Here is a 23,539-nt window from a genome sequence, read left to right on the forward strand (position 1 = left end):
ATCTATAAGAATATCATGCGAGACCGTATCAAATGCCTTACTAAAGTCTAGGTATATCACATCCACCGCTTCTCCCTTATCCACAAGGCTCGTTATCCTATCAAAGAACGCTATCAGATTAGTTTGACACGATTTGTTCTTTACAAATCCATGCTGGCTATTCCCTATCACCTTATCACCTTCCAAGTGTTTGCAGATAATTTCTTTGATTACCTGCTCCATTATCTTCCCTGGCACAGAAGTTAAACTAACTGGTCTGTAGTTTCCTGGGTTGTTTTTATTTCCCTTTTTATAGATGGGCACTATATTTGCCTCCTTCCAGTCTTCTGGAATCTCCCCCGTCTCCCATGATTTCCCAAAGATAATAGCTAGAGGCTCAGATACCTCTTCTATTAACTCCTTGAGTATTCTAGGATGCATTTCATCAGGCCCTGGTGACTTGCAGGCATCTAACTTTTCTAAGTGATTTTTTACTTGCTCTTTCCTTATTTTCTCTTCTAAACCTACCCTCTTCCCGTAAGCATTCACTATACTAGACATTCCTTCAGACTTCTCAGTGAAGACTGAAACAAAGAAGTCATTAAGCATCTCTGCCATTTCCAAGTCTCCCGTTACTGTTTCCCCCTCCTCACTGAGCAGTGGGCCTACCCTGTCCTTAGTCTTCCTCTTGCTTCTAATGTATGACAGATACCAATGTCCTGGCTGTAGATGTTCCTCCACGGTGGCCTCAGGGCTGGAAGAGCTCCCACTCCCTTCTATTACCTGGGGGCTGCAGCAGGGGCACAGAGCTTCTCTGGTCTCACTCCTTTACCCCTGCCCCGCTGTGGCCCTGACACCAGAGAAGCTCTGTGCCCCTGCTGCAGCCTCTGCGCCATATCAGGGAGTGGGAGCTCCTCCAGCCCTGGGGCCACCGTGAGGGAGACTTTTCCAGGGGGACCCAATTTGGCCAGGGGCCCCCGGGACCCCGACAGCCTGGATGTAGGGTTATGTGCGACCACAGCCCCACTATGTACCCCAGGAACATCTACAGCCAGGACATTGGTATCTGTGCCCCCCGAACCCACAAAGCCCCCCAGGGAACTTTACAGCCAGTATGTTGGTATCTGTGCCCCCCATAAATCTCCTAAGCGCTCCAGGACCCCTCCAGTCTGCACGTAGGTATCTGTGACATCCAGAAATCCCTGAATGCCCCAGGAACCGCTACAGCCTGGACTTAGGTATCTGTGCCCCCCACAAACCCTCTATACCCCCAGGACCCCTCCAGCTCAGATGTAGATATCTGTACCCCCACAGCCCCCTGGGACTCCTACAGCCTGGAGGTTCGTATCTGTGTCCCCCATGAAACCCCAACCCCCCCTGCCCCCTCCAGCCTGGACATAAGTATCTGTGCACCCCATGAACCCATAAGCACCTGTAGGGACGCCTACAGCATGGACTTAGGTATCTGGGGCCCCCCAAAACCCTCTAAGCCCACCAGGGACCACTACAGCCTAGAGATAAGTATCTGTGCCCCCTGAACCCCATAAGCCCCCCCTGGATCCCTCCAGCCTGGATTTAGGTATCTGTGCCCCCTACGAACCCGCTAAGCTCCCCAGGGACCCTCCAGCCTGGACGGAGGTATCTGTGCCCCCCCACAATCCCTAAGTGCCGAGACACCCCTCCAGCCTGGAGGTAGGTATCTTTGCCGAACACAAACTGCCTAAGCCCCCCCCATCGGGAACCCTCCAGCCTGGATCTAGGTATCTGTGCCCCCCCAACACACTAATTCCCCCTGGAAGCCCTATTGCCTGGACTTAGGTATCGCTGCCCCCCACAAACCTCCTAAGCCTCCTAGGGACCCCTACAGCCTGTATGTATCTGTACCCCTCAGAAAACCCCTAATCCAACCGGGGACCCCTACAGCATGGACCTAGGTATCTGTGCCCCCCAGGAACCCCCTAAACCCCCCAGGAACCACTCCAACCTGGACATAGTTATCTGTGCCTCCCAAAAAAGCCCTAAGCCCCCCAGGAACCCCTAGATCCTGGAGATAGGTATCTCAGCTGTCCACAAAAATTCCTTATACTCCCTGGAACCTCTCCAGCCTGGACGTACATAGCTGTGCCCCCCACAACCCCCCTAAGCCCCCCGGGACCCCTCCAGCCTGGATGTAGGTATCTGTGTCCCCCCAAAACCCTAAGCCTCCCCAGAATGCCTATAGCCTGGACGTAGGTATCTGTGTCCCCTACAATACCACTAAGCCCCCGCAGGGACCCCTCCAGAACAAACATAGGTATCTGTGCCCCTCACCAAGTTCCTAAACCCCCAGGGATCACTGTGCTCACCACAACCTCTAAGCCGTCCAGGGACCTCTCCAGCCCGGACTGTAGATATTGGTGTCCTCCAGGAAGCCCTTAATCCCCACCAGGACCTCTACACCCTGGATGCAAGTACCTATGCCCCCCACAACACCCCTAACTCCCCCAGAGTCCCGTCCATCCTGGACGTAGGTATCTGTGACCCTACGAACCCCCTTAAGCCCCCCAGAATGCCTCCAGCCTGGACGTAGCTATCTGTACCTCCCATGACCCCTAAGCCCCCAGGGATCTCTACAGCCTCTACATAGGTGTGATGCTCTGTGCATTACCCTGAGTGGCCACACAGTGTCACTGTTGCTCCATGCAGGAAATGCTCTGGGCATTACTGTGATGGAGTGGGGACTGTCTGTGTGGGGGATGGGAGAGCAGCGGCTGACTTTAGGTGAGGGACAGGACCTAAGCCTGTAACTCGAGCTAGGCAGGGCTGAGAGAGTGAGCACCTTTGCCCGGGAAGCTGGACACAGGAAGGGGTCGGCTGGAGGGAGTTAGTTCAGTTTTGGTTTGGAGCTGGGTAGTTGGAATTCAGAGAATCCCAAACTGGGAACTAAGCTTCCTGAACCCCCAGAAGGACTCGAGGGAGTTAGTTCAGTTTTGGTTTAGAATTCCTTGGTGCAAAAACACCGTGAAACTCCCCTTTCTTCTTCACAGAGGGCTTCAACACCCCTTTTCTCACTCAGGCTCACAACTGCCCAGAATTCGAGAACTGTCCCTGTTCCCATTGGACAAATGGGAGGAGCCTGAGGTACAGAGAAGGGAGGAGACCTACCCAAGGGCCTACACAGCAAGGCGGTGGCAGAGCCAGAAAGAGAAGCCGCCAGTCAGACTCCTGTTCTAACAGACAACAAATCCCCCCAGAGGCAGGGATAGAGCTCAGGAACTGAGATGGTTGGAAAATTTCATTCCAACCGTTTCTGTCCAAATATCCCATTCAGACTAAACAAGTTTGTTTCTCAGAATCATAACAAGTGAGATGGAAGTTCTTTGCAAAAAGATTTTGTTGCAAAACAAAAGCATCTCCTGTTTGTCACAGTGTTTTAAATTGTGTCATCACGCACAAGGAGGAGACACTTAGATCTTGAAAATTAGATAAAATGCTTCAGTCTGAGCTAAGTCATTGCTGCTCTTAACAATTCCAAAATAAAAAAATACAAATAAAAAAGATTGTTTCAGCTAATCTATTATGTCATAATCTGCTCTGGTAAACGTGATGGGACACCTCATATTATGCACTACTCTTAGTGACACTCTCCAATGGATCCCCATCCTCCACCCACCATGAGGTAGGTAAGAGTGGATCATTATTATGCCTACTTGAAAGCACACCATGGCCGCTTCACTTCTCCTGCCTCCCCTAGACCCTGGACGTAGGTATCTGTGTCAGCCCCGATCCCTTAAGCACTCCCATTACCCCTTCAGCCTGGACGTAACTACCTGTGACCCCCACGAACCCCCTAAGCCCCCAGGGATCACAACAGCCTGGACACAGGTGTCTGAGCACCCCACAAACCTCCTAAGCTCCTCGGGACACATCCAGCCCTAAGCCCCCCGGGACTCCAAGAGTATGGAGATAGGTATCTCTGCCATGCGCAAAAACCCATAATCCTCTCTGGAACCTCTCCTGCCTGGATGTACATATCTGTGCCCCTCCCCACAAACCACCTAAGCCCCCCGGGAACCCTCCAGCCTGGATGTAGGTATCTGTGCCCCCCCAAAGCCCTAAGCCCCCCCAGAATGCTTATAGCCTGGACGTCGGTATCTGTGTCTCCTACAGTGCCACTAAACCCCCCCCAGGGACCCCTCCAGGACATACATAGGTATCTGTGCCCCTCACCAAGTCCCTATGCCCCCAGGGATCACTGTGCTCACCACAACCCCCTAAGCGTCCAGGGACCCCTTCAGCCTGGACGTAGATATTGCTGTCCTCCAGGAAGCCTTTAATCCCCACCAGGACCTCTACAGCCTGGACGCAAGTACCTATGCCCCTCACAACCCCCCTAAATCTCCCAGGGCCCCGCCCATACTGGATGTAGGTATCTGTGACCCTACGAACCACCGTAAGCCCTCAAGGGATCTCTACAGCCTCCACGTAGGTGCGATGCTCTGTGCATTACCCTGTGTGGCCACATGGTGTCACTGTTGCTCCATGCAGGGAAATGTTCTGTGCATTACTTTGTGTAACCACGTGGTGTCACTCTTGCTCCATGCAGGAAATGCTCTGTGCATTACCCTGTGTGGCCACACGGTATCACTGTTGCTCCATGCAGGAAATGCTCTGTGCATTACCCTGCGTGACCACATGGTGTCACTGTTGCTCCATGCAGGGAAATGCTCTGTGCATTACCCTGCGTGACCACATGGTGTCACTGTTGCTCCATGCAGGGAAATGCTCTGTGCATTACCCTGCGTGACCACATGGTGTCACTGTTGCTCCATGCAGGAAAAGCTCTGTGCATTACCCTGCATAACCACGTGGTGTCACTCTTGCTTCATGCAGGAAATGCTCTGTGCATTACCCTGTGTGGCCACACGGTATCACTGTTGCTCCATGCAGGAAATGCTCTGTGCATTACCCTGCGTGACCACATGGTGTCACTGTTGCTCCATGCAGGAAATGCTCTGTGTATTACCCTGTATGGCCACACAGTGCCACTGTTGCTCCATGCGGGGAAATGCTCTGTGCATTACCCTGCGTTACCACATGCTGTCACTGTTGCTCCATGCAGGAAATGCTCTGTGCATTACCCTGCGTGGCCACACAGTGTCACTGTTGCTCCATGCAGGAAATGCTCTGTGCATTACCCTGTGTGGCCACACGGTGTCACTGTTGCTCCACGGGGGAAATGCTCTGGGCATTACCCTGCATGGCCACACAGAGTTACTGTTGCTCCATTCGCGAAATGCTCTGGGCATTACTGTGATGGAGTGGGGACTGTCTGTGTGGGGACTGGGAGTGCAGCGAGTGACTTTAGGTGAGGGACAGGACCTAAGCCTGTAACTTAAGCTAGGCAGCTGGGAGGGGGTCAGCACCTTTGCCCAGGAAGCTGAATAAAGGAAGGGGCTGGCTGGAGGGAGTTAGTTCAGTTTTGGTTTGGAGCTGGGTTGTTGGAATTCAGGGTATCCCAAACTGGGAACTAAGCTTTCTGAACCCCCAGAAGGACTCTATTGAGGGGTCCTGGTTGTGCCCAAAAGCCCTGCTGTATCCTTCGTTCCTGTTGGCCAAAAAAACCTTCTGTTTTACTGGCTGGCTGAGTCACTGTGTGTCCCAGGAAGAGGGGTGCAGGGCCAGATTCCACCACACTACGTGACACCCCCTAAGTCCCTCTGGGACCCCTGCAGCCTGGACGTAGGTATCTGTGCCCCCCACCAAACTCCTGAGCCCCCCCCGACCCCCTACAGCCTGGACCTAGATATCTGTGCCCCCCACGAACTCCCTAAGCCCCCCAGGCACCCCTTGAGCCTGGACGTAGGTGGAACCCTTCTGCCAGGCTGAACTGATAGCAGCAAGGACTGGGTTCAATACATAGGGGTCCCTTGCCTACAATGTAATGCAAACCAGCTCGAGCCCCCACCCAGTGACATGGGAAAATTTTACATACGCACTCCTAGGTGCCTTAAAGAGGCAATACTTCCCCTCTCGCAAGCATAGAGTCTGGGTGTAGCAGAAAATGTTTAATAACGTGAGATAAACAACATAGCATTAAATTGGGAAAACACCTCAACTAGGCCGTGTCCTTTTCCCTGGGCTCATGAGTCCAGCAATCCCCAAATCACCCCAAGGATCCAAAGTCCAATATCTCCAACGTTTCAAGAGTCCAGCAACCCCAAAATCACCCACAGTTGCGCAACCCCAGAGTTCAAGAGTCTATCTGCAGGGTTTTTCCCCCTGCCAGCCTGAGTAGAAAGGGGCACCTTATGTGGTCCACTGCTGACTGCTCTGCCTCTCCATGGGATTCTGCTTTTGCCTTCCCCACAAACTGCTCAGCTCAGTCCCCCAGCTGCTCTGCCAGCCGACCTGTGTTCTGCTCCAGCTGTCCCCCAAAACTGCTAGACTCACCTCACTCTGTGGGCCACTCCCACAAATTGCTCCTGTCTGCCAACTACTGTGTTCTGCAATACAGTTTCAGAGTCCCCCACAAGCTAACACATCTTTTCAGTGATTTCAGCTCAAGAACCTAGAAATTCAACTTTTAAGAGAATAAAAAATCAACACTGCTACTCAACTGTTAAAAGAAAAAAAGTGCAATTGGTGACTCTAGCTCACCCAAGGAGCCCACTCCCTTGTCTAGTGAGTGCCACTCAACTGATGGTGAGAATCCCTGTCTCAAAGTTGTTTCACAGTTCCTCATCCACACAATCAGGGTGACAACACTCCACATCTCACACCCCAACAACAAATAAACTGGGGATACCATAGCTGCCAAAGTAACCATCCCAGGCTGCCGTGGCCGTGTCACGCACGGTGGGTGTGTCTATGGAAACATGATCAGACCCTGAAATCCTTTTCCACACTTGCCATAATTCACCACCAGATGTGAGGGTAGAGTTCATCCTGCTTCTGCTTACATAGGTATCTGTGCCCCCCACAACCCCCTAATCCCACCAGAACCCATCTAGCCTGGATAATGGTATCTGTGCTCTCCACAAACCTCTAAGCCCCCTAGGGAACCCACAAGCCCAGATGTAGGCATCTGTATGCCCCACACACCCCTTAATACCCACAGGAATCTTCCAGACTGTAGGTAGGTATCTGTGACCCCTAGAGCCCCACAAAATCCCTCGGGACCCCTACAGCATGGATGTTTGTATCTGTGACCGACAAAAACCGCCTAAGTTACCCAGGGCCACCTACCATCAGGATGTAGGTATCTGTTCCCCCCCCCAAACACACTTAATCCCCCCGGAACCCCTCCAGCCTAGATGCAGGTATCTCTGACCCCACGAATCTGCTAAGACATGACAGGACCCCTCCAGCATCGCCATAGATATCTGTGCCCACACAACCCTCCTAAGACCCCCAAAACCCCTCCAGCCTAGACGCAGGTATCTGTGCCCAGCATGAACCCCCTAAGGTCCCTAGGACCACTCTTGCCTGGATGAATGTATCTGTGCCCCTTACAAACCCCTAAGACACCCCCAGGATCCCTGTAGACCGGACGTAGATATCTGTGCACCCTCACGAACCCACTGATCCTCTCAGCGACCCCTACAGCATGGAAGTAGGTATCTGTACCCCAAAATTCCCCAAAGCAACCCCAGGACACCTACAGCCTCGATATAGGTATCTGTGCCCCCGCACAACTCCCTAATACCCCCAGAACTCCTCCAGCCTGGACGTAAATATTTGTGACTTCCAGGAACCCCCAAAGCCCTCCCCAGGACTTCTCCAGTCCCTACATAGGTATCTCTGCCCCCCACCAGCCTTCTAAGACCCATAGGGCCCCCACCAGCCTGGTTATAGCTATGTGTACGCCACACAAAACCCTAAGCTCCCCAGGGCCCCCTCCAACCGGTACGTAGGTATCTGCGCAACCACAAACCCTTAAGTCCCCCAGGGACCCCTCCAGACCATACGTAGGTTTCTGTGACCCTTACCAACTCCTTAAACCCCCAGGGACCACTACAGCATGGACGTATGTATCTATGCTCACCACAACCCCCTAAGCCATCCAGGGACCTCTCCAGCCCTGACGTAGATATTTGTGCCCCTCATGAAGCCCCTAATGCCCACCAGAATGTCTCCAGCCTGGACGTAGCTATCTGTGCCCCCCCACGACCCCTAAGTCCCCCAGGCATCTCTACAGCCTCTACATAGGCTTGATGCTCTGTGCATTACCCTGCATGACCACATGTTGTCACTGTTCCTCTATGAGAGAAATGCTCTGTGCATTACCCTGCATGGCGACATGGAATCACTGTTGCTCCATCCAGGAAATGCTCTGTGCATTTCCCTGCATGGCCACATGGTGTCACTGTTGCTCCATGCAGGAAGTGCTCTGTGCATTACCCTGCATGGCCACACAGTGTCACTCTTGCTCCATGCAGGAAAAGCTCTGTGCATTACCCTGTGTGGCCACACGGTGTTACTGTTGCTCCATGCGCGAAATGCTCTGGGGATTACTGTGATGGAGTGGGGACTGTCTGTGTGGGGATTGGGAGGGCAGCGGGTGACTTTAGGTGAGGGACAGGACCTAAGCCTGTAACTTAAGCTAGGCAGCGGGGAGGGGGTCAGCACCTTTGCCCAGGAAGCTGAATAAAGGAAGGGGCTGGCTGGAGGGAGTTAGTTCAGTTTTGGTTTGGAGCCGGGTTGTTGGAATTCAGGGAATCCCAAACTGGGAACTTAGCTTCCTGAACCCCCAGAAGGACTCGATTGAGGGGTCCTGGTTGTGCCCAAAAGCCCTGCTGTATCCTTCGTTCCTGTTGGCCAAAAAAACCTTCTGTTTTACTGGCTGGCTGAGTCACTGTGTGTCCCAGGAAGAGGGGTGCATGGCCAGATTCCACCACACTACGTGACACCCCCTAAGTCCCTCTGGGACCCCTGCAGCCTGGACGTATGTATCTATGCTCACCACAACCCCCTAAGCCATCCAGGGACCTCTCCAGCCCTGACGTAGATATTTGTGCCCCTCATGAAGCCCCTAATGCCCACCAGAATGTCTCCAGCCTGGACGTAGCTATCTGTGCCCCCCCACGACCCCTAAGTCCCCCAGGCATCTCTACAGCCTCTACATAGGCTTGATGCTCTGTGCATTACCCTGCATGACCACATGTTGTCACTGTTCCTCTATGAGAGAAATGCTCTGTGCATTACCCTGCGTGGCCACATGGAATCACTGTTGCTCCATCCAGGAAATACTCTGTGCATTTCTCTGCATGGTCACATGGTGTCACTGTTGCTCCATGCAGGAAATGCTCTGTCCATTACCTGGTGTGGTCACAAGGCATCAATGTTGCTCCATGCGGGAAATGCTCTGTGCATTACCCAGTGTGGACACACGGTGTCACTGTGGCTCCATGCGGGAAATGCTCTGTGCATTACTGTGATGGAGTAGGGACTGTCTGTGTGGGGGATGGGAGAGCAGGGGGTGACTTTAGGACCGGACACGTGCTCAGCCTGTAACCTGAGCTAGGCGCGGGGAGGGGTCAGCACCTTTGCCCGGGAAGCTGGACACAGCAAATGGCCAGCTGGAGGGAGTTGGGTTAGTTCAGTTTCGGTTTTGGTCTGGGTGGTTGGAATTCAGGGATTCCCAAACTGGGAACTAAGTTTCCTGAACCCCTAGAAGCACTTGATTGTGGGGTCCTGCTTGTGCCTCCAAGCTCTGCTGTATCCTTCGCTCCTGTTGTCCAATAAACCTTCTGTTTTACTTGCTGGCTGAGAGTCACTGTGAGTCCCAGGAAGAGGGGTGCAGGACCGGACTCCCCCACACTCCGTGACAGACCCTAAGCCCCTCCGAGACCCCTGCAGCCTGGACGTAGGTATTTACACTCCCACAACCCCTCTAACCCCCCCCTCCCGGGACATCTGCAATCTGGACGTAGATATCTGTGCCCCTCACGAAACCTCTATCCCCCCCTGGGAACGATACAGCCTGGACATACGTATCTGTGCCCACTCGAACCCCTAAAACCCACTGGTACCCCTACAGCCTGGACATCATAGGTGTCTTTGGCCCCCACAAATCCCCTAAGACTCCCAGGATGCCTCCAGCCTGGACGTAGGTATCTTTGCCCCCCACTAACCCCCTAAGCCCCCCTGGTAACCCTACAGCCTGGATGTAGGAATATGTGCCCCCCACGAACCCTCTAAGCCCCCATGGGACCCCTAGAGCATGGAGATTGGTATCTGTGTCCCCCCCAAACTCTCTAAGCCCCCCAGGGACCGCTATGGCCTGGACATAGGTATCTGTGCACCCCAAGGCCCCTAAGATCCCCCGGACCTCTGCAGCCTGTCTGTAGGTGTGACGGTGCTGCCCGTGGGAGCCAGCTCAGCTCACTCAATCAGAGTGAATTGCAAACAAAACAGGGCAGACAAATCCCAAACGCTGCTGGTTATTTCAATACTTAGATTTACCAAGCCAGCACAAAACAGCTTCTGTAGTACCTCACTGGTTACTTAGAAGTTTAAACCACGCAGTTCCCTTAAAGTACCCAGCCTCAGGCCTCCGTCCAGACACACCTGCTGGATATGATGATGATTCCTGAAGATCTTACTTCATCATATAAAAGAAAAGATTCTTCCGATCCCAAAGGATCAGCCACATAACCTGGTTCAATTATAACTTAGATTTTACCTAAAATACATGCTATAGCCAATTCTTATTAACTAAGCTAAAATTTATTAGAAAAGAAAAGAGAGAGAGAGAGTGTTGGTTAAAAGATTAATAGACATATAGACTTGAATTCAATTTTTGAGGTTCAGATACAAAGTAGACATGAGCTTGTAGTTGCCAAAAGTCCTTTTAGAAATAGTCCATAGGTTATAATCCAATGTCCATATTCAGGGTGGCTCCAGTCAATGACTGGGGATCTCAATCCTTGTGGCTTAAGGTTTCCCCCTCTTGAAACCCAAAGCAGATCTGAGATGAAGAAGGATCGTGTCCCAGGTTCTTAAACATTTCCAGCAGCCTTTCAGCCTGAGAAAACAATAGGCTTAACTCTTCTTCCAAACATCCTGGCAATTAGTACATCCATCAAACAGTTCAGATACAGATTACCACAACCTTCAAAGAGACACAGACAATAATACTATTTCACTCAAGTATCATCATAAATGTTAATATTCCTTTTTTGCTCTTTGAATTAAAACTATAGCAATAGACAAGACTTCTTTGCTGACATCACAAGACCTGAGCAAACACCTCCCCTTCTACCTCTAACACTGCAGACTTGCATTTCAAAGCTCTGTTCATTTACATATCTTGTTAACCAGTTTTTAAGGTTCACCCACGGGTCAGGTCAGTCGGTGAGGTGAGTTAATGAACTCTTTCTGGCCCTGTCACCTTTCAATGAGATATTAGATTATACTTATGTCAGGGACTCTAACCCAGATGGCAAAGTTCGTTGTCTGACCGCGAGAGAGACAGGCAACACCAGCAAGGTCCGATCAAAAGCTCTTTATTGACAAGTGCACGCATCAATAGAGAGCAGCTCGTCTCCAGAGAGAACCAGCCTGCTCTTTACATCTTAGTATAAGCCTATGTAGACAGTTCCGTCGCGTCATAAATTATTCACTGGAGCAACCCACCCCCTTCTTCTAACAACTAGAAACTAGACACCTTTAGTATACATGCATGCCTAAAGTTAGAAATGTAGGGGAGTTAAAAACAAACAAAGAACAAAACCAGGGAGGCTGGGAAACTAGGACTCTTATCAGTTCTTCGAAGGAGCTGGCCGAACACAACACATCTGGTACTATGCCAGGAATGCAGCTTCTCTCTTATCTCACTTTTTCCCAGCGCTTGTGAGACATGCTGCTGCTTCTCAGTGTTTTCCACTCAGGGATTACCCACAAACCTCTGTTAGCCTGACTTTGGTCAGGTTGGCATACCTGGTTTTGTCTGCTATATCTTTATTCAGGCCTAACAATCCCCCCTTTGTCCCTAGAGGACCATAATGGGACTCTTGGGACACATATCCATTTAACAATTGTACGGGGGAGGCTAGTAAACCATGACCCAAGGTCTGAGTGGAGGTCCTTAAAACTAAAAGTGTGATCAAGAGATATAGCATGGAAAACAACAGCAACATTCTTAATAGCTTGTAAATCTTTGTCAATTAAGCCAGAGTGATTAACAGCAAAGCAACATTTTTCCCCAATGCGAGCACAAGCCCCTCTCTAATTCAGCATTCATGGCATTTAGCACACGTCTATTTTGCAAAGTTACTTCTGCTACTTCATCAGTCTTTCGTTGCAACTTTTGGAAAGCGTCTATTAATGCATTAGCTGGTTTTTTCAAGCTCTGCAGAAATATTTACAACTGCTCTCTTGAGCTTAGCCACCCACAATCCAGGAATGAGTGCACGGACAAAGGAGTGGAATCCTGTTTGTCTGACAACTAAGGGATTGGGGCACTGACTATAAATCAGTTAGGTATACCAAGTGGTCTAATTTCCCAGATGTTTCGGTGAATAATCCAGTCCCATGTGCATCCTCCCCATGGACCCGTCAGGATTCGGTATGTGGAAGCCCACACCCCCCAGTCCAAATGCTTGGAAGGAGCACTGTAAATGTTTACACTTCCACCCAGAAAGTCTTTAGTATATCTCCATGACCACAGATCAGATGGTACTCCTGATGTGTCTGTAAGGGCAGTGGGCCAAGTCTGGTACTCAAGATCACTCCAAATGGCCATCAGCTGGTCATTCAGGAAATTCTGAATCTCCAAACATACTAGATCCCACTGCAATGCCTTCCCAGCCTCAGTGATATTTAATACCATCTTTCCTTGGTGTAGTACTATATTACATTTGTTATTTAACTATTTTCAGGTACTTTTAAAAGGCATTGACATTAATAGCATAGGAGGGGGTTACATTATTAGTCACTGGAATGGTTTCAATACAGGTAAAATTTCCAGTGGCAGAACAAACTCTTCGGGTACTTGTTATTTAAAATCCAATTAGAGAGAGCAATACATGCTGAAGAATTTATCCACAACACAGGGCACAGCCTGTAGAATAAACCCCAAAATCCAATCAATACCACATTCCCAAGCATGGGTCCCACAAATTTTTTCTGCCAGTGTACAATTCTTTGTTTCTTCACCGGGGTCAGTTCTTAATGTCCTTTCTAGTCAGGAATTCCTGGACTTTAGCAATTTCAGTGGAGTGAGTGTTCCTTCTTCTTTCCCAAAACAGTCTTGGTGCAGCATCATATAGGGGAGAGGTTACTAGCACATCACCCTGTAATGGTTTTGCTTTTTCTAGAAAAATTCAAAGGCACAGTAGATCTGTCAGTGGATAAGGGAGAGGCTACTAGCACTTCACCTTGTACTTTTTCCCTACTGTCCAGAAGGCACAGTGGAGCTAGAAGGTGAAATAGGCTAATCATCAGTAGGAGAATTCTCCCAATGTGGAGGGGTCTTTTTGCAGTGAGAATCTTGGGTCCAAGCAGTCAGTCTTTGGTACTTCACAGCGGTGTTGGTAGTCATCAGGACTTAAGGGCCTTTCCAGCATGGAGCCAAGGCAGTCTTTCGTTGGTGGACCTTTACATCAATCCCGTCTCCTGGTTCCAAGGAGTGGCAGGGCTGCTAGGGTCTTTGGGTAGCGCTTCCTTACCTGTGAGAAAAAAAACTTAACACATTTCATTAGTGCCTGGCAGTGTTTTTCAGATCTCATAGCTGCATGGGCAAATTCAAGCCCTCCTTTTCCTGGTTGTTAACCAAGTCTTAACTGTGAGCAGTGTCCTTGAATGGAGTCAGTGTCTTATCTATAGCCTGAGCTTGCTATTTTATTTTATTTTATTTTTTCAGTTAATTCATTCTGTTCTTTGTGCTTCTTCCCTTCTTGGCTTCTTTTAACCTGCAAAGGCAACTTTCACTTTTTACTCATACACCTTTTTCCCAACAATGAACACCTACACATTGTCATTATACAGTACATTAGTCTTATTATTTAATATATGCCACACACACTCTTTTACTAAAATAACCTTATTACAGAGCTTTCGAGCAACAAGCCAGGACAAGCACACCCACTTTGAGGAGTTCACTCAATACAACCTCTAGTCCAATAGCCTTCCACCATCCCCAGCCCTCTGGCTAGAAATCTGAGGTAGCCAGAAAGATCCCATGTACAATATGGGGAGTGGGTTAACTTTTCATGTCCTTGCTTTCAAAGACTGTTGGTATGCAAATTTTAACAACAATTTTTGCAATTAACAATTTGACCAATAAAGTTTCTTTTCCTTACTTAAGGAAATGCATTAGACTTTAGTATATCACATTCTCCTGATTTACCTAAACACTTTGTATTCCAAGTTGAACAAAACAAGTATCTGCATTTTAATTTAAACTTTTTGTTTGCTTTTAAACTAGATTATTTTATAAAAATATTAAACACAAGAATTCCGGCCACAAGACAAACACCACAAGACAGAACATAGAACACAAAACATAATTTCTATTGTGCCAGTAAATGCATGGTACGTTGAATGCTGTTTAGCTGGCACCAGTTTTCTCTTATTATCTGAAAGACAAAAAAACAGAGGTCTACCCCTTCTGGGCAGACAATCATTGCTTAAAATAGACAAATACCCTTGTTGATTTCAGGAAAAACAGAGGAATTATCCCATATTTTATGTGTTTCATAGGCAGCCCAGGTTTCAGTGGCTCCTACCTTATCAGTTAGATAATTTGCATGAATACAGATGCTTTCTGGCTTGCTTTTTACTTTTAACTCTTGCTTTCAAACACTGAAAGAAAACATCACTACTTATAGTGCCCTTACAGCCTAATAAAATTTCAATTACATAGCACTATATACATTCTTCAGCTAATTTAACTAAATTCTAAATGATTGCAATTAACAATTTCTTTGCCTCAATTTATTTACAAACATTTCAAAGACACCAAGAACTTTCCTCTTCAGCATTTTTGCAAAGTTCAACTGCTGTTTCCTCCAGCAACTACAGAGTTAACTTCTCACTCTCCCTTAAATCACTTGCTTGTCTCCCAACAGCCACTTTTATCAACTCAAATCACCATTCCAAGTAAGTTCTGGGTATTTTAATCCCCATGCTTACACTTACTTACTCCTTCCTTCCACTACACCCTTAAAGTTTTCCAACCTGTTTTCCAATCTCTCTGTCTGTTGCCTGCCCGCCTGGGCCCGATCCTGCTTTTCTCACTGAACCGTCCCTTCCATAGGCACCAACTTCTTCCACTACCAGTTTAGCTAGGAGGGTGGGCTTCTCAACTAGCCCCCCACCCCTCCTGGTCTCTTCCCTTAAACATTCTTACTCACAAGACTACCCGAGTCCTCCTTCATGAGGCTTGCCACCTAGACGAAGACACATGGCCCATTGGGCAAAGGCCATTTACTTAACATATAATTTGAAGGACTACTCTTAGAGGGTTTACCCAGAGACTCATTCATCTGTTTGACACTTAAACAGAAAAGAGAATTACACAGAGAGCAGAGGGAATTACAGTCTAAGCCAGACTTTCCCACTTCTATACACTGACCGCTACAGGGGACGGGACAGAAGGATCTCAATTTAACCTCAGAGCTGTCTCGCACACATGGCTTCCACTCCGAGGAATTACGAACAAGAGGTTCAGTTCCACCCACACTCCTAACACCCAAATGAACAGAGAAAAAAAACAACAACAGTAACTGGTTAAATAGAACAGAACCAGAACCAAATAGTGTTTCCTTATCCTATTAGGACTCACTTTTACTCGTGCAGTTCTCAGCATATAACACCAACAGTACCAAGCAAAGCAAACACAAAATAACAAGGGTAAAACAAATAGATGGTGTAAATTCTGCAGGGCTCCCCTCTTCTTAATTGCTCACCAAACTGTGACAAATTTCTGTTACCAATCTATCCCTCATGTCAGATGATCAGGCTGACACTACAGGATCGTTGGGGGAAGATAAAGAAAACACACCATATAACTGAATTTTAAAGCTTCATTAATAAAATAATAAAACAACAACGGAGAGTGTTGGGAACGCTCCCACATCACTCAGGAAAATATTAATGCCCCAAGCCCGAAGCTCCTTTCATACTTACACACGTACGTCCAGACTGGCCACTTCTGTGTATAATGTTCAGAGGAGGGGGAGAGGTGGAAGGGAGATTATCCTGTATACAGCTTGTCCAGAATTTCCAACATGCTTCTGCTCTTGGGAGGGCTGTTCTTTTACACCCTGGAATCTCCTGCGGCGTCTCTTTCAGAGATTCCAGTCCAGGTCGGCTGCCTGTGGCTTCTTTGGTGTCACCAAGCCACACCGACTCCAGGGTCACAAAGGCACACTGTTGGATCTTACTGGACAGTTAAGCTTTGCAAATGTAATTTCAGTTCTGTAACTTGTATTTCCTTTGCTTCGCCTCTGTCTATATTTTTTCCTTCACAGCCAGCTGGGGCCGAAAGCAGCCCCTCCCTGCACCAAGCACAGTCCGCGCCGCTTCCTGACCCTGAACGCAGAGCACCCCCCTCCTTCCATCCCGGGGCCAAGATGATTTTTAAATTAACCCGTTCCTTATGTCTTTTTCTTTCTTTTTCTCTTTCCCATTAAACATTCTAGTAGCAATGCTAACTACTTCAGACAAACTTTTCCCTTGCGTACCATCTGGATGCTTTCTAAATCTTTTTGCAATATCCTTTGCACATTGTGACATGAAAACCATTTTAACCATCTCCTTTCCATGATCAGTTTCAGGATTTAAATTCCCATGCTTTTTAACTTCACAAATCAGTCGAGCACAAAAGTCAGAGAGGTGCTTATCTGGATGCTGAACACAAGCAGTCACCTTGCTCCAATTTGGAGTAGCCTCCCCTGCATCTCTAATACCATTCAAAACAGCTTTTAAAAATCCATCCAACTTTGTCTTTTGAGCTGGATTATTGGGATTCCAGTTAGGGTCAGTAATTAGCCAAGGTGCATTCAAATGAGCTGCAGATTTTTCTTTTACTTTTTGTCTTTCATCTTCTGTCATGAGAGTATCTAATAACTGATTTACATTTGCCCAAGTGGGCACATGAGTGAAAAAGATTGTGCAGAACATTCTTTCCACTGCCTCAGGATTGTCTCATAAGTGAGGCATAGTGCACTGCCAGTTAAACAAATTTGAAGTTGCAAACAGGGTATGGGTAAAACCATCTCATGTTCCCCAGCAACCAGTAGAACCAGATAAGTTCTCAATGAGGCTTGTAATATCAGAGGTGTCTCAGAAACATTCTCTCTCATGGAGTTAAGTAACCTAGTGGAGGTCCACAAGGGCAAGGACAAGGGCTGCTGTAATATTGGGGGTGTTTGAAAAGCAGTCCCTGACCAAGTTTGCAAAAGGCTGGCTGGAGGCTGCACAGAGGGGGTGAGGCTGCCTGATTCCTCTGAAGATGAGGGAACATCACTCTGAGCTCCCCCTTGATTCTCCTCTGTCCCTGAACTGTCCCTAACCTGCTTTTGAATCCTTGCACTCCATCAGACGGGGAAGAACAGGAACAAAATTGTCCTCCTCCCGGTGCGGCTCTGGTGCATATGGTGGGTGATTTTTTTACAAGAGCTCTCTATACAAACAGCTTCAAAAGCTACCCATCCCTCCATGGGTTTATAATTATACCATACAAACAAGTAATCCATTTGTCTCGGCCTAAGATCAACCAAAATATCCCTTAAGGAGTTCCTCCTATCTGTGGAAAAGGTTTCACCCACCGGCCAGTCTCTAGTTGGGGACAAATGAAAGGTAAATGATGGCCATTGGATCCAACACAGATTTCTCATCTTAAATTTAACTAGATCAGCTGTCTCAGAAATCTCTTTCCAATCTCTTAAGTATCAGAGACAACGGGGCATCCCCCGGGCACTTACTGCCAACTTGTCTCATTTTAATGAAGGGACTCTAACCCCTCTTCATGAAGGGACTCTAACCCCTCCTCCCCGGGTCGAGGTAAAGGGACTCTAACCCCCACCTCCCAGCGTCGAGCGCTCGCTTACCTCTCCAGAGACTTGAACACCTGGACTGAAACTCAAACCCAGGCTGGGACTCTAACCCAGACAACTTGGATCCTGTGCAAACCTGGACTGGGACTCTAACCCAGACCTGGACTGGGACTCTAACCCAGACCTAAGTAGTCAGGGACTCTAACCCCGACAACCTGGACCCTACTCAATGGGTAGGTGGACGTTGCTGGATTTCTACGAGTTTCAGCTGGTTCACAGAACACGCCTTATCGCCAACGCAGAGATCAGATCACCAGGCAAGTCTCCTCTAAACTGGAGGATGCGCGCTGCGTTGCCTGAGGGTCCGATCCCCCGCCGGAGAGTCAGACGGGTCCCGGCGGAGTCGCCAAAGATGTCAGGGACTCTAACCCAGACGGCAAAGTTCGTTGTCTGACCGCGAGAGAGACAGGCAACACCAGCAAGGTCCGATCAAAAGCTCTTTATTGACAAGTGCACGCATCAATAGAGAGCAGCTCGTCTCCAGAGAGAACCAGCCTGCTCTTTACATCTTAGTACAAGCCTATATAGACAGTTCCGTCGCGTCATAAATTATTCACTGGAGCAACCCACCCCCTTCTTCTAACAACTAGAAATAGACACCTTTAGTATACATGCATGCCTAAAGTTAGAAATGTAGGGGAGTTAAAAACAAACAAAGAACAAAACCAGGGAGCGAAAACAAGGAGGCTGGGAAACTAGGACTCTTATCAGTTCTTCGAAGGAGCTGCCCGAACACAGCACATCTGGTACTATGCCAGGAATGCAGCTTCTCTCTTATCTCACTTTTTCCCAGCGCTTGTGAGACATGCTGCCGCTTCTCAGTGTTTTCCACTCAGGGATTACCCACAAACCTCTGTTAGCCTGACTTTGGTCAGGTTGGTATACCTGGTTTTGTCTGCTATATCTTTATTCAGGCCTAACAATTATAATGTCACAGTCTCGGTGAATTGACTGCTGCAGCTCCCCGTAGACTCTGCCTGCGCCTCTCACCGAGCTGGAGTACAGCAGGCGAGGGGAGAGCACTCAATGTATTGCATCTACACTAGACGCGATATATCAACCCCCGCTGGATCGATCGCTGCCCACCGATTCGGCAGGTGGTATAGACATACCCCCAGTATCTGGTGATCGGAGCTGGACCCCCGAGGGGGACACATTGAAGGAACTCAGGGGTTAAGGTGCCTCTATTGTCAACTGTCAGGGCTGCTGTGGCTCAGAGGAGGGTGCTTGACTGCCTGGCAGGCTTAGGCGCCGCAAGCCTTGGAGGTGGGAGAAGTGAAGCGGCCACGGCGTGCTCGGGGTGCTCGTGCTCGGAGCAGGGGTGAGCTCGGGCGACGGGGGTGCCGCAGGGCAGAGCAGGAGAGTTGCCACAAGAGGGGAGCCTCAGGGTGGAGGGGGGAGCTGCCACGGGTGGGGCGCCTCAGGGCAGGGGTGCGGGGGGGGGAGGGTGCAAGGTGGAAGTTTCGCCTAGGGCATGAAACTTCCTTGCACCGGCCCTGCCCGCAGCCAGCCCTGCACCCCCTGCCCTGCCCTGCCGGCAGTCAGCCTCTGTCTCCAGCCAGCCCTGCACCTTCTGCTTTGCCTGCACCAGCCGCATCCTCCCTGCCCTGTCTCCAGCCAACCCCTGATGCACCCCCCTGCCTGAAGCCAGCCAGCCACGCAGCCCTTGCCCTGCCTGAAGCCAGACCCTACCTCCAGCCAACCCCACATCCACTGGTGCCCTGCACTTCCCAGGGCAGTAACCCTGCACATCTGCTTCAATGAGGGGGGCAGGGAGCAGCTGGGACCCACACATGTGCACACCCTAGGGTGACCAGACAGCAAGTGTGAAAAATCGGGACGGCGTGGGTGGTAATAGGATCCTAGATAAGACCCCAAAATTCGGACTGTCCCTATAAAATTGGGACATCTGGTCACCACAGCACACCCCCAGGACTCCTGAGTTCCATTGCTGGGTTTCCTATTGGTTCCTCTGCTGGTTGTTTTCCTTTTCCTGGGGACTTTGGGCAAGTTGCTCCCCACTCTCGGGCTCTGTCCCCAGCAGTCAAATGGGGATTTCATACCTTCCCGCTATTGGAAAGTGCTGGGAGAATCACCCAGCAAAAGCTGCTCTGACAGTGCTAAGCAGCATCTGACCATTCAAGGTCGGAGCTCACTGCCCAGGAGGAGTGCTTGGCTCTGGGGTTTTACTTCAGCCCAGTGTAGAGAGAGAGCCCTAACCATGGAGTTTGGCTCAAGAAGACCAAGTCTCCAATTTGTTAAAGGTGTTTTGAATTTCAATCCTGTGCTCCAAAGTGCTTGGTGTCAGTTGTAAACTTTAGGAGCATGCTCTCCACTCCATTTTCCAAATCATTCATGAAAATATAGAATAGTACCTGACACCGGACTGATCCCTGCCAGACCCACTAGGTTCACCCTCCCCGTTGGGCAGCTAAACATGGAGAAGGGCTCCTGGAGTCTTGGCTTTCAACCAGCTCTGCACCCACATTACACTGATTGCAGCTGGACTACATTTCCCTCGTTTGCTTCTGAGAATGTCCTATGGGACTGTGTCGAAAGCCTTAGTAACACCAAGCTAGACCCCATCTATTGTTTACTCACCTCTACCAGGCCCAGAACCCTGCCAAAGAAGGAAAGAGGATTGGTTTGGAATGATTTGTTCTTGACAATTCCACGCTCACTAGTCATAAGAACCAAATCATCCTGTAGGTGCTGCTGACAAACTGAGTGTTTAAGAATGTATTGCAGGATCTCTCCAGCTATGGCAGTCAAGCTAGCTAGTCTGTAAGTCCCAGAGGTCTTTTTGTTCTCCTTTGAAAGATAGGTCCTGTCTTGTTCATGGATGGGAAGATGTTCTTTTTCAGGGGTCTCAGACGAGAACTGGGGCACAACACCTGGTTTGTTAAGGCCACAAAAACGGAGGCAGGAACCTCTTCTCTGCTGCTGGCAAAGAACCACAGGTACCTAAAAGATAGGGACTCACATCTTTGAATGGGCTTTAAAAAGGCAGTGGTTAATAAGTTTGGCCCCGACCATTTCTTGTTTCCACAAACTAGACATTTTAGCAAACTTTAGAATTCCTTGGTGCTAAACACTGTGAAACTCCCCTTTCTCCTTCACAGAGGGCTTTAATACCCCTTATCTCACTTGGGCTCTAAACTGCCCATAGTTCGAGAACTGTTCCTGTTCCGATTGGACAGATGGGAGAAGGGAAGTGACCTACCCAAGGCCTACACAACAAGGCGATGGCAGAGCCAGAAAGAGAAGCAACCAGTTCTGACTCCTGTTCTAACAGATGAAAACACCCCAGCGCCCAGGAATCGAGATGGTGGGAAAATTTCATTCAAACCGTTTCTGTCCGAAAATCCCATTTAGACTAAACCAGTTTGTTTCTCAAAATCATAACAAGTGGGATGAAAGATCTTTGCAAAAATATTTTCTTGCAAAACAAAAGCATCTCCTCTTTGTCAGAGTGTGTTGAATTGTCTCCTCGCACACAAAGAGGAGACACTTACATCTCAACCATTAGATAAGATGCTTCAATCTGAGCTAAGTCGTTGCTACTATTAACAATTTCAAAATAAAAAAATACAAATAAAATAGACGATTTCAGCTAATCTATTATGTCATAATCTGGGAAACTTCATATTATGCACTACTTCTAGTGACACTCCCAAATGGATCCGCATCCTTCACCCACCATGAGGTAGGTAAGAGCGGATCATTATTATCCCTACTTGAAAGAGGGAGAAGCTCAGGCTGAGAAAGGAGAATTGACTTGTCTTAGGTCACACAGCCCGTCAGAGGCAGTGTTGGGAATAGGACCGAAGAGCCCTGATTTTCAAACAAACCATTGGATCTTGAATTTCAGACATTGAATGACCTGAATACTGTGCTCTCAGATGAGCTCCAGACCAACAACAGTGACAGAAATTATTCAGCAAGTATTTGAGGAGAACTGCAATATTAGAGGGAATCATCAACTGCTCAGAGACAATTAATGCAGAGAAGCAGCAAAATTAATCAAAGATAGAACTGGTTCTGACTTATTTACTTGATCTTAAAAGAGAACAACAAGGACCTGAGTCTCCTCCCTGTCAATATCCCCCTGCTCAACCAATCAGGGTAGAGACGGAGGACGGGAGGCTGAGGGTTCTCACCAGAGAGCCCAAAGGATGGTCCACGTCACCGGTGGGGATCGCTGCCCCAGCACTATTTCAGTCCCACATTTTTGGGTGGACCTTCCATAGTGGGAGCTGCAGAGGACTTCCCTGCAACACACACACACACACCTCCGTCCTGTTGTTGGGAAGGGAACAGGAGAAAGGACAAAAGAAGCAAGAGAAGAAGAGGAGGGAGGGATGGAGGAAGAGGTGAAACAAAAAGGACAAACCCTAATGTCCCCAGTGATTCTAAGGGACAAAATCCCAGGTGCGCAATAAAATTCTGCCTCCTTAAGCTCGTGTTTTCCATGCCTAGAATTCACTTGTCACCAGATAGATCAGACTGAACAGGTTTCAAACCTCCAGGAGGCTCTTACCTTCTAAACAGGGACGGCTGTTTTCTAGTAAAATCACTACAAGGGAAGGAGGAAACTCGAAAGAGGTTCCTCCTGGCACTCACGTCCATGACCCCAAATAATCTCTCAGTCCTCAAAGAGAGACCTGGAGAAGGAAACGTGCTGAAGCAAAGCCACAGAGGTCTCTGAGGTTTCCCTGGCCACTTGCCCCTGTCCTGCCTGGCTGATGTCAGCATCTCTCTGTGAGGTCACCACCTCCCCACCACCTTTGACCAATAGTCTGAGGTCCTGCAAAAGGCCTTTGTGATGTCACTGCCACACCCCTCCCTTGCTGGGCTAATGTCCTGCCCCTGGCCAGGCACTTTGGAGGTTTGAGCTACTCCCTGTGGATCACCCCACTCAAGGAGCGTTCGTTCTAGGCAGCAAGCCGGCTAGACAGGAAAACATCAGACGCTGCTCCCAATGCTACACTCAGTTTTTCAGAAATTAGTCGACTTCATGGTCAGAAGACACCATTAGAGCATCTAACCTGCATATCACAGGCCTCCTGTATGACATAACAGCTACTTTGGGGGCAAACACATTCCAGAAAGGCATCTAGTCTTCATTAAATGACATCAGGAGATGGTGAATCCACCACTTTCCTTGGTAGCTTGCTCCTGTGGTGAATCATCCTCGCTGTTGACTATTGTGCCTCAGTTGTAATATGAATTTGTCTCTTTTCACTTTCCAGCCATTGGGTCTTGTTATGCCTTTCTCTGCTCCATTCAAGAGCCCGTAAATACTCAATCTTTTCTCTCCATTAAGGCCCTTCAACATTTCAATGAAATCACCTTTCAATTTTCTTTTGATAAGCTAAACAGGTTGAGCTCTTTCAATAGCTCACTGGAAGGCATTTTTCTCCAGCCCTCAGAACATTTGGTGGCTCTTTGCTGCCCTAGCTCCAATTTCACAACATCTTTTTCAAATGAGGATACCAGAACTGGAGGCAGTATAA

General features: G+C 48.9%; 1 protein-coding gene and 1 long non-coding RNA gene across 3 annotated transcripts in view; both read right to left on the bottom strand.

Annotated features, from left to right (window-relative positions):
- Positions 1-23,539, bottom strand: part of LOC127042431 (zinc finger protein 560-like) — an 816,513-nt gene that overhangs the window by 544,453 nt on the left and 248,521 nt on the right. The gene's annotated exons all lie outside the window — the stretch shown is intronic.
- LOC127042434 (uncharacterized) overlaps positions 11,699-23,539 on the bottom strand; it is a 206,901-nt gene continuing 195,060 nt past the window's right edge. For both annotated transcript variants that reach the window (XR_007771944.1, XR_007771943.1), the window contains exons 2-3: positions 18,875-18,908; positions 11,699-11,867 (exon numbers count right to left, since the gene is read on the bottom strand). This is a non-coding gene — a long non-coding RNA (uncharacterized LOC127042434). The remainder of the gene's footprint in view (positions 11,868-18,874; positions 18,909-23,539) is intronic.

The sequence above is a fragment of the Gopherus flavomarginatus genome, unplaced genomic scaffold (genome assembly GCF_025201925.1).
Source record: "Gopherus flavomarginatus isolate rGopFla2 unplaced genomic scaffold, rGopFla2.mat.asm mat_scaffold_43_arrow_ctg1, whole genome shotgun sequence".
Taxonomy (NCBI): domain Eukaryota; kingdom Metazoa; phylum Chordata; order Testudines; family Testudinidae; genus Gopherus; species Gopherus flavomarginatus.